Here is a 17,385-nt window from a genome sequence, read left to right as displayed (position 1 = left end):
ACAGCCTCTATGTGGAGCTGACCCATGCTTATAATTTTGCATGCTGCCAGAGTTTGTACTTTAGCTGCAGTGATTCTTTTGTATTCAGTTCAATAGTAAAGGTATTTCATATCGTTGAGCCAAGAATAGAAACTCTGTGCAACACCATTTGAAATACTTCTGTTTAGAAATGTATAAATCCAATTTTCATTTGAAATCCATTTTATATTCAAGAATCTGCAACTGGATGATGAACTAGATAATCTTATGAAGTTTTTTCAGCTTATTTTTCTTATAACTCTATACTTTTTTTTTTTGATACAAAACTTGTTTTTAAACAGAAGATCCTTCGGTATGATGTAAAATACTTTGTCAAAGCCAGTTATGTCAGTATAATTTACTTTATCACCTAAACTTCTAATCTCCTCCAGTAATGGTATTTGTGTGACAAAGTCTGTTCTCTATAATTCTTACTGAAGGACATTAATTATGCTACCATACTCTTACTTGTGGCAAATGGCATCCCTATCAGCCTTCCATCATTTTGTGAGTGATCAATACCAGTCTATCCCTTTAGGTCATCCCTTTTAACCTTCTTAATATCTAATTAGCTTTTTGCCATTCTTTCTTCTTTCCACATTATACCAATATTTCTTAAAAATCAATGTCAATCTTCTCCCAAACTTTCTTGGTTTTTTGAAGAAGCTTAAGGACAAAGCTCTTCTAGCTCCTATGGAATGCTGAGGCCTTATGAACTATTCACACACGTCCCATTCCCAGATGCTGGGAAGCCATTTGTGCCACAGTTGTATAACACCTGGACATACACAGTGGGGAAAGGTGTTCCAGGGTTCAACTGTAATTTGGAGAAATGGGTTAGACTGTAACCTCTGTAAAGTCTTAAAGTGGTCTTGGCGAGACCTTACATATTTGCCTCTCATGTCAATGTTGGCAGTGATTGGCCAGACAGAAAGGTAAAGCAGCATGAGAAAGACAGCATGTTGTAAGTCCCTTAGCCTGGCCCAAAGCTGGGAGACAACAACTTTCCTGTGTCCCAGGTCACTCCTGCCATGCCTCTTCTGTGGTGCTTTGTGTACCTTTCAGGTAACAAACTTTCTACTTCCTTTCCTGAAAAACAAAGGATGATATCTATGCTTGTGTGGTAGATATCAAACACTCCAGCTGAAAATCTGACAAATCACTGTGAAATTTTACAAATGGTTTTACAGTTTGCAAATCCTACAAATGTACATCTCTCTCTTCACTCTGGTCAGTCTGGTAAGCCACAGCTCACTACCTCCATTCTGGTAGGAAAAGAGGGAAAATATGCAGTCGCTAAATGTGTGTGCGTGCTTAGAGAACCTGGCTGAGGACTGTCTTTCATGACAAAGGTGTGCAGGCAGGAGGGGAGAGGAATTTACTTTACTTTGAGTTTTAATAAACTTTCTGGTGCTCTTCAGCCTTTTATTTGATGGTTTGTTTTGCCCCACTGCAACAAGGACCTTTGCTGTGGTAAGCTGAAGTATTGTCATTGTCACCTGCAATTTGAGATTGGTAAGAAGATGACACTAAAAAGTCACCAGCTAGCTGATGGGCATCTTAGTCTCAGTTATCAGAATGGATAGGTTAATATGTAAAAGTCAAACACCAGGTCAGCACATGACAGAAATACACAATGATTTTCAAGTTTTCTTACTGTTTTTATAAACCGTACTGGCTTATTAATCTCCTCTGGCCAGAGAAGCTGGACTCATGACTTGTTAATACCACAAACAAGAAAGTTTGTTGAGTAAAATAAGTCAGTTTTAGGCATAACTATCGGAGTGGATCAAAGCATCATTTGTTGCATATGACAGGAAGTATGATTGACCAGAAAAAGGTTGAATACTATGGACTTCAGAATGTGCATAAAGTTTTGGCTTTACAATGCCCAGGATTTAAATGTTCAGATCTTCAAATGTCCAGTGTTGCTGAAGCACATTATTTTAATAAACTGGTCCTCTTGAAGACTGCAGGAAAAAAGCCTTAGGCTGGTTGGCCAGGTTCCTATTGATTTCCAGCTGGCATGTTGATATCATCTCCTTCCTACTGCTCACATAATGCAGCCGCTAAAAAATAATGTCTTGCTTTCTGTATTATGATTGAGTTTTATTTCTCTGAGATTCTTTTCTAGCAAATGTGTGCATTATCAGCCTTTGTGACTGAAAAAAAAATATCAGATTTTCTGTATATAAAATTGGATATAATTTCATCTTAGAGTTCACTACCACTAATATTTATCTGTGAAAGAAATGTGAGATCCTTGTGACACTATTTTGGGCTGGAAATGTTGAAGGCAATAGTATGCAAAGCTATCATTGTCACAATATTTAAACTGGTTGTATTATACTCTTGTCTTTATCTACCCATTTTGTATCAGCTCTGGAACCATGTGTATCATCTAGTTAGGAAGTATGTTTGCTGTGATTACACTTGCCATGGGGTTTGCCAAATTAAACGGAAATTGGCAAAAGCCTTCTCCATCATGTATCCAGAACAAGCAGCCTGCTTCAGTAAGCACTCAGTCACTATGTTGTTTAGATGCTTTTTTTGCTCACCAATTTCATTGAGTGGGCTTTCACTCCAGAAGTAGTGTTTTTTCTCTGAAAGACCCATGGATAGATTTCTGTGTCCATATAGCTGTAAACTATTGTATGATCTGATTTACCTCAAAAAGAGAGTGAAATTGCAGGCAGCTGCATCTAACTTTATTCTATTCCCACTTCCCACAGGCTTCACAATGTGCATCTGTAGAACTAGGGCTATGCTTTGACATGGACTGTTTTCTGCAACATTTTATTAGCATAGTAAAATACACACGTGAACTTATTTTCAACTGGTTTTCACTTCTACCTAATTAGTATTTACTGCTGCTGACAGTATCTTCTCAGTGTACCAAAGTCCAGAAGCAAGGTAAAAGATTTCTGTTCCTAATGTGGGATTTGGTCATTACATAGGCTTATTGCAGTGGCTAAAACTGAGTCATTTAGTTCCATTTAAGAAGCTACAGTGTATCTGCTGGCCTCCTGCTGCCACTCCAGAGAAATGGATATCTCCCATATGGCTGGTGGTGATCTCCCGCTTGTACCTTCCTAGGATGTGACAAACATTACTAGACACCTTTTACAGTTGGACAGCTGGACTGGGCTCTTTTATCCAAACATCCCAAAGGCTTCTTAACCGTGAAGGTTTCTAAATGCCTTTGGAGATCTTCTTCAACTCAGTCTGCAATGCAGTCTGCCTGTCCAGTCTTCAGTGGATCCCAAAAGTAGGCAAAAGAGCATACAAAATCCTTTGAAGTGCACCTGCCTGGCAGACTGCCAAAACTGTGTCCCTCCCATGTGGTAATTATGTGGAAGGTGTTTCTAATGGGCCTCTCATACCTGTAGCACTCACCCAGGAGGCAGAGACATGGGTGGGATGCCTTCCTCCAACTTCAGGGACTTTAGGCTCATGCTCCCTCTCCTGCAGCACAGCACTGTAGCCACAAGGCAGCATGAGGTCTCCTGGAGAAACCCAGGAGGGTGTAAGGCTCAGCAGCCTCACTAGGATTTAGCTATGAAGAGGCTGGATGCAGTGGAACAGGGGAGCAGGGTTCTCTCCACTGTTCAGGAGTCAGTTCTTCCCACTTAGTGGCCTATCTGAAGTTGTGGAAGGAGCTCAGGTATCTGGCTCTGAACTTCATTCTGGAAATCAGCCTAAAAGGTGATGCCACCTTTAAATCCATTACTGGATCTAATCCACAAGGACTAAGAAAAAATATATACTTCTAATGATTTCATTCATGTCTTTACAGTTGTTCACCCTGTAATGTTAATGGGTAAATGTCAGTGCTGACTGCTTTTGTGATTTGGGCCATAAATCTTGTGAAATATGTGACCATTTGTAAAGACCTGGAAGGTGGGTGAAAATGAGGATGCACTAAGTTTCCATAAAAAAATAAAAATAAAAATAATTTTTCTCTAGTTGGTATAAAAACCTTGAGAATTTGTCTTCAGTGGAAAGCTGAGGCCCAGAAGACAAATATGACTCCAAGTGTAACAAATGACCAACATTCCTAATTTCAGCTAATACAACTCTGAGCCCTGACATGATTTTTTGATTGAATTGTAGCTGCAGAACTGAGCCTGGCTGAGTTATAGAAAAGTCTGCTGAACACTAGAAGTGGTAAATAGATGGTGTCGGTATCAGACTGATCAGGCTGGAAAACAAGAAATCTCAGGTCATTCCAGAACAGATAAATTATTTATTCACCTGACATTACAGATCATGGCTGGGCTTCGTGAACGAAGATTTGGGAAGGCTCTATCCACATTTGTTGCAAGCATGCTGGTGGCTAATGAGGCCAATATGAGACAGACATATCCGATTGCAAAAGGCACAGCAGAAAGACTGCTTAGGTTGTATATTCTGCAAGACACGATTCTTTCTGCATTGTCTTTTCTCCTCGAGAGTGATCCTGTGTACAGATCCCTTAATCATAGATAAACTACTGTCTACAAAACTTTTAAATGAGGCTTTATTGCAAGCTTAACAAGTGTGTTAACTTTTTCAATCCTAAGGGAATATTTCAGGGTGATTTTTGCAAGGAGTTGGAGTCCACACACAAGTTTTCTTCTTTCCCTCACACTATTTTACATAATTTTTATTTCATGCCTCTTTCTACTGAAGAATTATTGTGTTATATGGAGCACATACAGACACTGATATCAAATACAACACAGCAGGTTGTAGTAATGTTGTTAGTACCAAGTATGTCATCAATAGCTGCTGAGGACTGCAAAACTTTTAAATTTTTAAGAAATTGCTAAATCTCTCTAGTCTTTATGCAAGCAAGTAGTACCAGCAGATTAAAACATGTTCCTTTAAAAGAGACATTTCTCAAAGCAAGGTTGTTAATGGATGCAAATGTAATAACCTCAGGCTTATTTTAAGTTTTTAATAGGTCACGTGTTCTACATACTCATTGAAGGCAGTGCTATTTTGAAGGGGTGATTGTTAAGAAAAAAATCCTTAAGCAAACATCAAATGTATGAGAAGAAAAAAATCTGAATATCTCTATTAGCTGTTCATTAAATCCCCAAATTAAAATTGACTCCACTGAGGAAAAGCTTTAAAAATTACCCACATTAACCCAATTAACTTCTCTAGAGATTTTAAATTTAATTGTAAAAACATATTTTTAACTGGCAAATACCAGATTAAATGACTTTTTTTTTATTTTAGCAAATGTGTATATGTTTTAGTCTTAACTTCCATTCATTCAATTAAACTCTTCGTGGATGATGTGACAACTATTGCAGCTCAGAAGCAGAAGCATTTCAGAATCCCAATGAGGAGTGTGTGAGTCAAACATTCCTCCACAAGGCTGCAGTTATGAGCGTTAAGCATTAAAATCCTGTTTATCCAATAGCTAATTCATGGGAGATAGCTTTATTGCACTGAGAAACCTGGACCCAAATGGACCCCCTTCTGGAAGTCTACCTCTGCAGACAAAAAGCAGATTTCCAGAGAATATGGATATGTCGGACACCAGTTCCAGCTTGCTTCAATTTCTAATTCCTCTCTGGAAGGTGTTGCACAAAGAGACATGGCCCTTATGGGCTTGCAGGAAAAACCCTGTGCTGAATCAGGATAAAATCCTGTTTCCAATTAAATTGTGTGTTTGTATTTCATTTCCCCAGAGTACGTGAGGCTGCAGAGCTCCTCTGCAGCCAATACATCTGTGCTGACAGTGGTCTAGACTGGGCAGAGAGGCTGGATTTAGGTGGAAATGATCAGATAAGGTGCTCATACTGACACAGGCACTTATAGCTGTGTAATCAGAGCACATACACAGCCCACCAGCGTAGAGGCAGCCCCGACAGCCAAGACCCTCTTGTGTGACTGTGCTCCCTGCACCAAGAGGAAGAGTGTGCCCCATGCATGGTCGTGGGTGGTGGTGGAAAGCTGTGATGAGGTTGTCTTTTTGTCTCCATTCCCAAAGCCCCTGGAGGAGAAGTAGCCCTTTCACAAGAAGAGGCAGAGAAACCATGGCTCAGAGCAGGACCATCAGAGCTGTCTGCACTGAGGTTGTGGAAGAGGATATTGAGGGCAGTGAGGAAAGGGCAAACCCGTCCAGACCCTCCCACCAGGAAACTCATTACTGAAACAGGAAAAAAATCCCTTTGATTTATTTATCTTTTTTCTTTTTTCAACAAAATCTCAGGTCCTTATGTCTAGATAGTTGTGGCTGCAGATGTCTAAAGCTAGTGCCCCCTTTGCTAGTCCCCTGAGACTCCCTCTGCAGTCAATGGAGAGTGACTGCTACATTTGTGAGTCCATTTCCCAAACTTTTTTAAGACACCTCTTTCAGGGTGAAGTGATTGCTCTGGAGAGGACTGTTTCTCCTCCTGGTCTTTAAAAAAATTCAGGGTTACTGTTATATGCCTATGTGAACTGTTATACACCTAAACCAATGGGCATGTGAATCTTGACATCTGGACTTCCTGGAGGATCACTGTCTGGCTCCAAAATCTGTCACAGATCGTGATGCACTATTCAGCTTAGTGGTAAATACATTTAGCATGTTCATCAACTGTGACCTGGAAACCCAAGCCTGAAAACCACTGATGTAACTAACTAACACATCCTAGTTGTTGTAAAGCCAGTAATATTCCATAATATGGACAAACTCAATCAGTGTGTGCTAAAGCTACTGAATTTTGGTTTTACTCATTGCTTCACATATTCAAAGTTTAAAACAAGAGTCTGTGTTAATGTTTTAAAAGCTCATAAAGACACCTTAATATACTTAGCATATTTTAATCCAACCTTATTGTATTTTAAAATAAGCATGAAGCATAGCATGTTGTAATGCTAATTTTGTAGAAGTGTAACTTCAGACCTTAGCAAGTGCAGTTAACACTTATACTGGAATACAGTGCAACTGCAGGAAAGAAAGGTAATTTTAAGGTCTTTGACTTGTAAATTCATTGAAATAATGTGATTAATAATGTTTCTTTTTGATGATCAACAAACTAGTGTTTTTATAAACCACTATGTGGTGTTTATGTTATTTTTCCCCTGTTATTAGGAAATAGAAGTGACAGAAGGGAATACAACTATTGACTTGCAGCCATTTCTTCTATGGGCTCTCATCCAACAGTTAGCAATCATGCTTATGTGGATCTATCCTCACAAAACTGTTTCATGACAGAACTGGCAGGAACTTGATTTTTATGTTGCTGATATTTTAAAACATCCTTCTTTTTTTTTCCTGTTTGAGAATGATTACAAGATTTTAAAGTTTTCTGAGGAGCAAAAATAATGAAAAGAGATGTTTGAGACACTTCAATACATAATCATTTCCAGATAAAATATACCTCCTGGTCTGAAACTGATCAAAATCTTCATTATTTTCTCAGTGTTTATTCAGTATTTCTGCAACTGAAGGGATAATATCCCAAGCAGCAGGGACCTGGGGCAATTTTACTACAGCCTCCTGAGCTGCTTGAGCAAAAGACAGAATATACCCTGCAGTCAGCACATGTGTTTGGGCTAATTCTTGAACACAATCTCTGGCCCAGTGGGTATTTTTTGACTGGAAGCAGGAAACACTGCACAAGAGAGAGGTATTGAAGATGTGTAGAGCACGTCATTTAGCACAATAGGAACAGATCCATGGGGTGGGCACTAAGGACCCTGTGTTCACCCTGTCCCTGGTCCAGGTGTGTCACCTGGGAATAGGACTAGTCTGGTTCTGAGGTCTGGCTGCCCCATGGAGTTGGAGCATAGCTTATGTTTTGGCTTCATCTGAGATGGTGATCCTGTTGGTTTGGTCCAAGACAGCTCTGTGGTACAATCCAAGCAGTATAAATAGTGGTGAAAAAGAGGCTTACATCAAAATAACAGTCCTAATCCAAGCTAAAATGCAAATAAATAGACATGTGCAATGAAGCCCTTCCTGGAGTATATTTGAAATTAGAGCAGTTTCTTGATGTCAGGGCATGCTGGTTTCAATCATTGGTTGCCATAAGTCAAAAAGAGAATACCTTCATGTGCTTCTGTCATGGAAAATGAATAGCATAGCTACAGGATTGGAGGAAGGGGTCTACTCATTAGTTTCTCCTCTTGAATTGCCCCAGCCTTTTATTTTAAAATTTCCTTTGATTTTTTTTTTTGAAGTGTTGAATACAAATTAAAAAAAGCCAACAAACAACCCAAACCAACAAAACCAATAACAAAGCAACATAATAGCATTTAGGGGTAAAAATAAATAACGAAGGAGAAATATTCTTGTCTGATTGTTGCCGCTGTATTTTGGTGCTGAAAAAATCTCCCGGAGCAGTTAATTAGGGGTGAGATAAGAAAGGGTTTATTCTGCCAAGGCAAGATGTTACAGGACGCGCGCAGGTCGTGCCTGAGATGTTACATTTTATAATACCATCCATCCAATCCCAGATGTGCCCACCCTGTGGCCTTTACTCTGGTCCACCCCGGATCCACCCCCTTGAAATGGGTCTGGGGTGTATTTTGGGACCCCCCATTCATCCCATCTTCACCATCATCAGAGCACAAAGGGTACATAGTTACCTAATTCCTGACCGTATTCTGTGGTTTAGGCCCAGATATGCTGTTCTGTCAACCATCTAGGCCTTGCCTTGACAAAAGGCTAAACATTTCTATTAGATTTGGGGCTATGAGTGATATAGGGAGGATAGAATGGGGTAAGAGGGTTAAGGAATGTATAAACAAGGGTGCTAGAGAGAGGGAAAGGAACAAGGGACAAAAGGGGGGGGGGGAGGTTGCTGCTTTTAAAATCTACTTCCACTACTTATAAAACTTACAAGTCTTACAAACATTAGAAAAATAAAAAAACATTAGGGGCTTAAGGCATCAGATCCTAAATAATTTATTTTATGCTTATTTCATTCATTATTTCATCATCCTTCAAGTGTTCAAGTGATTATGAGTTAGTCTGCCAAATATGTTTTAGACTATGGGCTTTTTGAACTATATCATCCCCAGTGGAAATATAAAGATACTATATTCTCAAAGGAATATTTTATTTCTTGAAAGCTCTTGGCTGGATACTTGAATTAATTCTTCTGCTGAGGGAAGGGGCTTCAGTTTGAGTTCAAAAGCTTTTTGCTCCATTTTACCTGTTTGATCACGTAACAGGCACACTTTTTTTTTTAGTAACACTTTGGTGGGCATTGAGAGTTAATATCGAGGAGAAACAAAAGACAATATGGGAGAAGCAGCAAAGGCATTAATGAATTCGCAAATTTTGTGCCAAATTTTATAGCTATAGTTGCTACAGTAGTTGTATTTCACGTTAAAACAGCTCTATGCCATTCCCAAGTTGTGCAATAACACCAATGAGGTAGCATTTAAGAACTTGAAATGTTTCTGCTGCAGAAGCATCCCTACTCAGTAAGTGTGTGGTATGACACTGACCTAATTATACCATTAGTGGTTACTTGTCTTCAGGTCAGACCTAAGCAAAGAAGCACAAGAAAGCAAGAGTCATTACCCTTAATACCAAAGACATGACAAAGTGGCTTTTAGATATTGTAGGTTATTTTTTTGATACAAGAAAATGCCACTATCATAAGAATTCATTGCAATTAGTGTTTCTTGATTGAACTAATATCATTGATTGTTTTGCAATTTAAGTAGAGTTTAAATAATGAAGGGTTTTATTAAGATCACCTTATCACTGACAAGTGATTCCCAAACCACAGATGCAGACCAGAACACTGGATGAATGTTGTGTCATTGCACACTTAATCTTCCTCCGAACAACACTGATAGGGAATTCTCTGTTGTTTCAATTGCATGGAACCTACAGCAAATATGGTTACGGATATGTTTTCTGATCCTCCAGTATACTAAAAAAGTTTTATCTTTACACACATAAGATAGAATTGTGTACATTATTTACAGCTGGTAACTTAAACAAAGTGTGAACCTTCCTTGTGAAACATGCAGTGCATCATGCTAGCCTTAAATTAGTTACAAGGGCTAGCTATCTTAGAGCTTCACTGCAGCCTTTCAGCTCTGGCCCACAAGGAAATACTGGGATAGTTTTAAAGACTGCAACCTCAATCTGATGTGGGCTGTAAGTCATCACATGGGCCAACACAAGTCAATAGAGAAAACATTTGGTGCTGATAAGTTGATGTTCACAGCACGTGTGGACATGTGGATCACCTCAGACTAGCTCTAGTTTGGTCTGCTAGTGATTGTAACGCTTTAGGTGCACTTCTGGAGCGCAGCTTCAGCTTCTAGTTTTCCTTGAGAGGAATCCGGTCCATGAGCCCTAAGACTGCTCTGTTACATTAACCAAAGCACATCGTAAGAAGGGACAGCTAGAAGGTTTACTTCAAGTGTGCTCATGATCCAAGATGAAATGTTAATGTGAACTCCCCCACAAAGTACCATATGGATGTGAAAAGTCATCATATGCAAATCTTGAGCAGCAGCTCAACTACATCTTGTTCATGTAAAAATCAAGCAGAAAAAAATGAACTCTGACCATTCTTTTTTCCACAGGCAGTTAATTAAAATGATTGCTTAATTTCGTACCAATTAATTTTTAGAAAAAAATTTGCAGAATTGTTTCCTTCTAAGTGTATAACTACTTAATAAATACAAATTTTTCTAAGTCTTTTTCACTTTTGAATGCTTGGCACACAGTTGGTTGACTCCTTAAGACCATTTGGAGTATTTGTCAGCAACTCACTGTGGGAAGAGAAAGGGAAGAGGAAGGAGTCATTTATGCTGGAATACTAGCTACTACCAGAACAGACATAATAAGAAACCAGTCATGAACTGGTGGTGTGTGCTCTCAGAACCCGAGTCTGACCTGTCTTACTGTCTGCATCTTCCCACACTCCGGTGGGGGATATACCTCACCTAGCTTCAGTCATCTACACTGCAGACATTTACATCTGAGCTGGTTGTCTAGACTCCTTTTATAGTCCATGGAGAGAAAAAGACACTTCTCAGGCATGATTTACATGTTCTATTTAGACGTCTATGGTAATATCAGATGACTCACTGCCTGGAAAGTAGCTATTTCTTTCCATTTCCATATTTTGCTTCTACCCAGGGAGCCTAGAGGAATGTTTTAAATACAAGAGTTGACATCTTAGATGGCTGAGAATCTATCCTGAAGTCCTGTGTATTTTGACCAAGAAAACTCACCTCTAAAAAGCCAAAAATATATTTACATGATTCTTACAGAACAGTTTCAGGAGGAATGGCTAATAGGGCATGCTCCCCTGCTTATTTTGATGTTATGGATCTGGGCACATGAAGTGACACCATAATCTACTTAACATCATTCTTATGAGTTTACATATCCACTCAGAGAATAACCTCAGGCCAAATGCTGTTCTGGATATATATCTGCTGCCTGTATGGACCCTGTATGAAAGCCGTGGTTTTAGGGGCATTCTCAGAGTCTCATCAAAAATGCTCTCCCTGCTGCTTGAGGGTGGGTCTTGCAACATTTAAATGTACAATCACATCTAAGCAATATATTTTTTTACTTCAAGTGAGTCTTCATTCATGATTTTGATGATTTCTAGAGCTGCAATTCTATTTCTTCTGCAGCAAGCCATGAAAACAAATGTTTGGCTGTGTAGTGCAATGCCTTGAACTCTAGATGATGGATTAATGGTTTGTTTTCTGGCTGTCTAAGAGGCGGTATTAAAAGTAGAATCAAAGTTTACGTTATATCAAGCCTTGAGGAAGTTTTTTCATCTAGGGAGTACACAGGCATTTTGTGCACTTAGTTTAGAAAACAGTCTCCTGACAAATTCTGCTGTCCACAAAACCTATAGAAATACTAGACTTAAAGATTAGCTCTTTCCACGCATTGCTAACTGAGAGGATTTTGCCAACAGCCTAGAAAGTGGCTGAAACAAGGCAGAGCCTTATCAGCTTCACTTGCTGTTTGGCAAATGACTTTGTATGCAAACAACTTATTTGGAAGGGTGAATAATTTTTTTCCCCCATGTAAAATAGCTGTATCCATCTGCTGTCTTTTAACAGGAAAGGTTATGGCTCACATGTTGAAAAGGTAATGTGGCTTTACCTTCTGATTTATAAACCTTTTCTGTACATCACCTCAAAGATGTCAGCATTTCAAAGGCTGGTGAAGTAATCACTATATATAGCTTTTTATCAGTTTCTGTGAAGTGGCTTAGAGTGAAAGGCACTCTTAAACATGATTTCATTTTTCCTTTGGTGAAGGACAAAATGAAAGACTAAGGTTTTAGAAGCTGCAGAACTTAGTACCTATATAGATACTTTATAGATAGAAACCCATACAGTCATTATACTAGAGGACATGCTAGTGGAGACTGTCCCCATTATAAAGGTATAAGAATGGATAACTCCCTTTGGGGGTGTTGTAATTTTTAGTTAATTAGGATTGAGTCTCTCCTCTCTTTAGCAAATATTATTTTTCTTCACAACAGTCTCTGATGACTTCAATGTTCTGACTTGCGTGAGAGAGGATTTTGCAGACTTATCATCCACTTGTATTTTGGAAACTGTATTTGATTCATGAATATACTATATCCTTCACTTAAATGTAGTATGTGTCCACCATTTTTAACTTCCAGATATGTATCCTTAACATTTCAATCATATTGAGAGGCAAATTCTTACACTGTGCATTAAGAAAATCTGTCAAGTTTTATGACAGTGTTCAGGACAGATATGTCACCATCATCCTCTAGCTCTGTGCAGAGAAAGGAGATGTAAGAGAATATGACACAAGACTGACCGGTATACAAGTGAGGGCCTGCCCTACTTCCATGTTTTTGGCAGCCTATGGTCAAGGCCAGCTCTGACACAACATGATGGTGTGACCTTGAGTGAGGCTCCTGAGAAGACAGCTTCATGAGAAAGCTGTAAGAAATCTCATTTGGGCTTCCCAGCATCACTCAGGAGCTTTTTTAAGCTCTGATATTCCTTTGCCCCTCCCTAAGCTGTTGCAGCAATGCCTGTGCCTTGCCATGTACCCCTCTAATGAAGACGATGATCCTTCAGCTTGATTTCTCTGCTTGACCTCAGATTTGCCTCACCCCTCCGAGTTGTCTAGCAATCTCTGGGATGTGCTGACTGTGGTTGCTGTCACCAGACCTGCTCAGCTCTACAGTTTGGCTGCCGGGGAAGTGTGTCTCCTTTGGAGGGTGCTGCCTCTGCCTGCTGTTTCAAAAGTTTCAAAAACCCATTTACAGAACAGTGTTCTTGTGCTGCTCCTTCCAGCAGAGGAATGATTTCCAACTGCTAAAATCTTCTAACATATTGGAGTTTGTTAGACAGATTTGGAAATTAGATACCAAAAATATTCTGATTCTGAAAATATCTTCCCTGGAAACTATGCTACCTTTCCTACATGGTGGCTATCTTTGTTTTATAGTTTAAGCTCTGACATCTCCTGTTCACTGCTGAAAAGTTTATTTGAAATAAGCCACAGTCAGGGCCTTCTAAAGGTATGTTCTATTTTACAGATGGTTGCACACTTTCTCTGGCCTCCAGATAATGCTTTCTGTCATAGTTACTGCTGTGAAATGCCTTTTCTCCACCTTTTCTTTTTTCACCATGCAATAAATTTTAAAAAGAAATATTAGCCTTAGAGAAGTGCACATAAAGCACTCAAGTTTCAAGTTCTTTTTTTTTAGTGATTATGTTTCTTGTAAAATTTAAACACTCATATTCTGAAACATTTTATAACTCAGAACCCAGTATTCACTATCACTTTCATGGAAGTCACTTACTTTGTGGCTCTGTATTTCTTAATGGCTATTAATCAGCAGGCCTTTGCCTAACAATGATTATTCAAGAGATTTTATTGCCTTGGTAGGTTTAATTCTCATGTTTGAATGACTTGGAAAGTCACATTTCTCACCTGAATAGCAATGAAAAGCCCATCCAGAAGTCTGAGTGTCTAACTTCACACTATTTCAAAGTTAAAAAAATCAGCCCATTTCAATGTCATTAAAAACTGTACTGGTGAGTGCAGTTATGGAATAGAGCCATTGGAACATGAGTTGCTCGGCCAAAATCACTGCTTGAATGCACAGAGGTTCAATGTCTTCTGTATAGGAGAAATAGAGGCACAGAGATGGACTGATTCACTTGGTTTTGCTTGGCTTTAAAGAGATGTTTCCAGGAAGCATTTATTCTAGGCAGTAATCTCTATGGTCCTGACATTTTAGTATGACCATGCCAGTCTTCTAATGTGTAAGATGCTGCCTGTGAGAGTCAGGAGTTCTCACTTGAAAAAAGGTAATTTAAGAGCTCCTTTATGACAGCTTGGTCTCCAGAACTGGATTTCTTGTCTTCCAAGTTAGTTGTGCAAGTAGTAATTGTCACCAGTTCTGACATTAGTCTTCTCTGTAAACTGACATTAGCTACTGTTGGGTTTGAATAAGAATGAATCCTGCTCAAAGAATCATAGATGTGTTTTGCCTCTCTTTTTTTTGTAATCTATCCTTACCAAATGGCTATTTTCATGTAAAGCTGCTCATTCTGACCCCTCCCTCCCAATAATTTTCTCTGTTTCCATGTAGTTAAAACACAGCAAACTTCAGTTATGCATTTATTAATCATACTCCCATGAAAAAGTCATCATGGTACTCATTGTAAACCTATGTAATAAGATATAGTATCAATGCCCTCAAAACTGTGCTATAGAAAAGATGTGGCTAGAAGAGATAGGGCAAGGCATCAGATTACATTCAGGTTGGTGGCCAACACAAGAGTTCAAGCATCAGCTGTGCCCTCAGGACATCACTTGGTTTTGCTTTGCTGAACTTTCTGTTAAGCTGCTGAAGAGGTAGAGTATAAATGAAGTTAGAAATTGGTCTATCCAACACAGATGATAACTCATGGATGGATTATTTTCCCGATGTGAGTAAAGGTGGATATCCACTTTAAAATAGAATTTTGCTCATGATTGAACATCAGGATTTAATCTATATGAATATATTCCTGATTTCTGTGATAGATTGCTGAAATCACAGCTCCTTAGTTTTCTCTTATGGAAGATTTTGAAATAAAACAAATGCAAACATGAGTTAATATATCCTAAGACCTGGCTCATTTCCCAGTGCCATTTTGCAATTGTACAAGACCTTTTCCATGAGAGAAGTTACAGGCTTGAAAAACTCATCCATCTTAGTCTTGTGGTTTGCCTGAGGCAGACCTTTAACATTAATCCATGTAGTACCATATAACAGAGATGATCATGGAAGCACTGGCTGGATATAGTTGAGCACACTTGGAATTCTTCCTCCTTCCAACAGTGGTGTTTTAAGTAAGCAAGACAGTCACGGCAAAGCAAAGAAAAATGTTATTTGTTATTAAGGAAAGTAGTTCAGAGTAGCGTGAAATGGGAAGATGGAAAAGATCCGGTTGATGTCAGGAGCCTGGCGAACCGGCCATCCTGCTCACACCGTGGGGTTTGGAGCCCTCTCCAACTCCCGAGGCCGGGGGCTGAGCCGTGCCGAGCACCGCCAAGCCGTGCGGGGGCCGGGCACCGCGGGTGCAGTTGCGGGCGGCGCCCTCGAGGTGGAACCTTCTCACCGAGGCTGCGGCAGCGCTGCCGGGCGGGCGAAGCGGCCCAGTCGGGACTGCGCCGTCGGCTCTGCGGGGCCGGCCCGGGCGCTCCCACTTGGCGGCGCGGGGCATCCCTGTGCGATAGTCGTGTGGTGGGGAGCGTCTTTGAGGAGAGGAACAAACTTCCAGACTCCTCCGGCGAAATACTCCCGACTGTGTCCCTTACCCTTCGGGGGCCTGACTTCGCGCTCCCGAAACCTCCCGGGTGCCTGGGAGGATAAATGGGAACTCCGCCACCCGGCATCTGAGCTGCAAGCCGAACCGGGGGTGGGACAAAGAGCGTCGGGAATCTTACCCTATGTCATCGATCCTATGGCAGGGGACACGGCTCCGCCGGTCGCGGGAGGAGGGATGGGGATGGAGGCCCCGCACCCTCGGGGAAATTGCATTAAACAGCCAGCTCAGGCCCCCTCCTTGTCTCCCTCTTTTCTTCCGCTCGCCCACTGCTACCGCCTGACCCTTTATTGGCTCCCTTTGCCCAGGAATCCCGCGGCACACATGTGCGCGGCCCCGTGTCCCGAGCGGAGCGGGTGTGTCGGCGGAGGGCGGTGCCGGCCGCGGGCGGGCGGGCCGGGAGCCGCAGCCCGTGGCCAGCTGGGGATTCACGTGGAGCCATGCCGTGCCGGGCTGTGCCGTGCCGGGGAGCGCCGCCGCCTTCAGCACCAAGAACAGCTACAAGTGTGGCGCCGCGCCCGCCCCGCTGTGCCGAGCCGAGCCGTGCCCTGCCGTGCTCCGCCAAGCTGAGCCGTGCCGTGCCCGTCCCGCCGGAGCGGCGGTAAGCGCAGGCGGTGCCGCGCCGCTCCCGCTGGCGCCCGGGGACACCGAACCGTGTGGCTCCTGGCGGGGACCGCTCCACCGGCGCACACGGACGGTCTGGGGGTATTTTCTCGCTTGGCTGTGAGCGGCACGACCGGGCCGGTGCGTGTGTCCGCCGCTGCGATTGAGCGGTGAGGCGGCGCAGGGCTGGTATCGTCACGGGTGCTGAGCCACCGGTCCCAAAAAGTTGGTGTTTTTTTTTTTTTTTTTTTTTTTTTTTTTAGGCGAGGGGAGGAGAAGTGAGGAAGGAGTCAGTGGAGCAGGTTCGGCTTGGCTGATCGCAAGTGTTGTACAGCACGACTGAAACCGCTCTCCTGAATACCTGTCCCAGGCTGAGCTTTCGCATATTAAGCTGACGCTGCTGGGGGAAGCTGTCTGAGACGAGAATTGTACAGAAATTACCTCATGCTATTCCCGATCGGCGCCGAGTATAATTCCAGTGACCTCCACAGTAATACGGATATGCAACTCTTTTTGATCAAGGTATTTATGTATCTGTGTGTGTCGCCTTTAGTTCTTATTTTAAGGAGCGAAGAGCACTCAATGCGAGTTTTGCCTCAGTTAAGGTTTTTGGGCTGTGAATCCTGGGCAATCCTCTCCGCCTGCTTTGTGGCTCAGGGGTCTTTTATATTTTTGCTTTAAATATTTATCATTTTTATTGTCGATATCCTCCCCCAATCAGCTCTAACGAAAGAGATCCCGGACACGGTGCCGTCACAGCAGCAAGCAAAAAGGGAGACTCGGAGCTCCCGAGCAGTGAGATCTCCCCCTGGCTGCCTTAGCCAGGTCGTCTCCCACCCCCCGGGAGGAGGGGGGCACAGGGGTTCCCCCGCGCTCCCCGCCGCCCTGTTCACGTTTCGCTGCCCGGGAGGGAAGAGGGGGCTCCCGCCACTTCGGGGGGACGGGCCAGCCTGTCTGCCGCCGTCA

General features: G+C 41.7%; 1 protein-coding gene across 3 annotated transcripts in view; it reads left to right on the top strand.

Moving 5' to 3' along the window:
- Nucleotides 1-16,329: 16,329 nt before the first annotated feature.
- GRM8 (glutamate metabotropic receptor 8) overlaps nucleotides 16,330-17,385 on the top strand; it is a 332,411-nt gene continuing 331,355 nt past the window's right edge. For all 3 annotated transcript variants that reach the window (XM_064656189.1, XM_064656185.1, XM_064656186.1), the window contains exons 1-2: nucleotides 16,330-16,417; nucleotides 16,683-16,941. The gene's annotated coding sequence lies outside the window, so the exon portion shown is untranslated. The remainder of the gene's footprint in view (nucleotides 16,418-16,682; nucleotides 16,942-17,385) is intronic.

The sequence above is a fragment of the Pseudopipra pipra genome, chromosome 5 (genome assembly GCF_036250125.1).
Source record: "Pseudopipra pipra isolate bDixPip1 chromosome 5, bDixPip1.hap1, whole genome shotgun sequence".
Lineage (NCBI taxonomy): Eukaryota > Metazoa > Chordata > Aves > Passeriformes > Pipridae > Pseudopipra > Pseudopipra pipra.
Note: the sequence above shows the minus strand (reverse complement) of the source record. Positions and strands in the feature narration are given on the sequence as shown.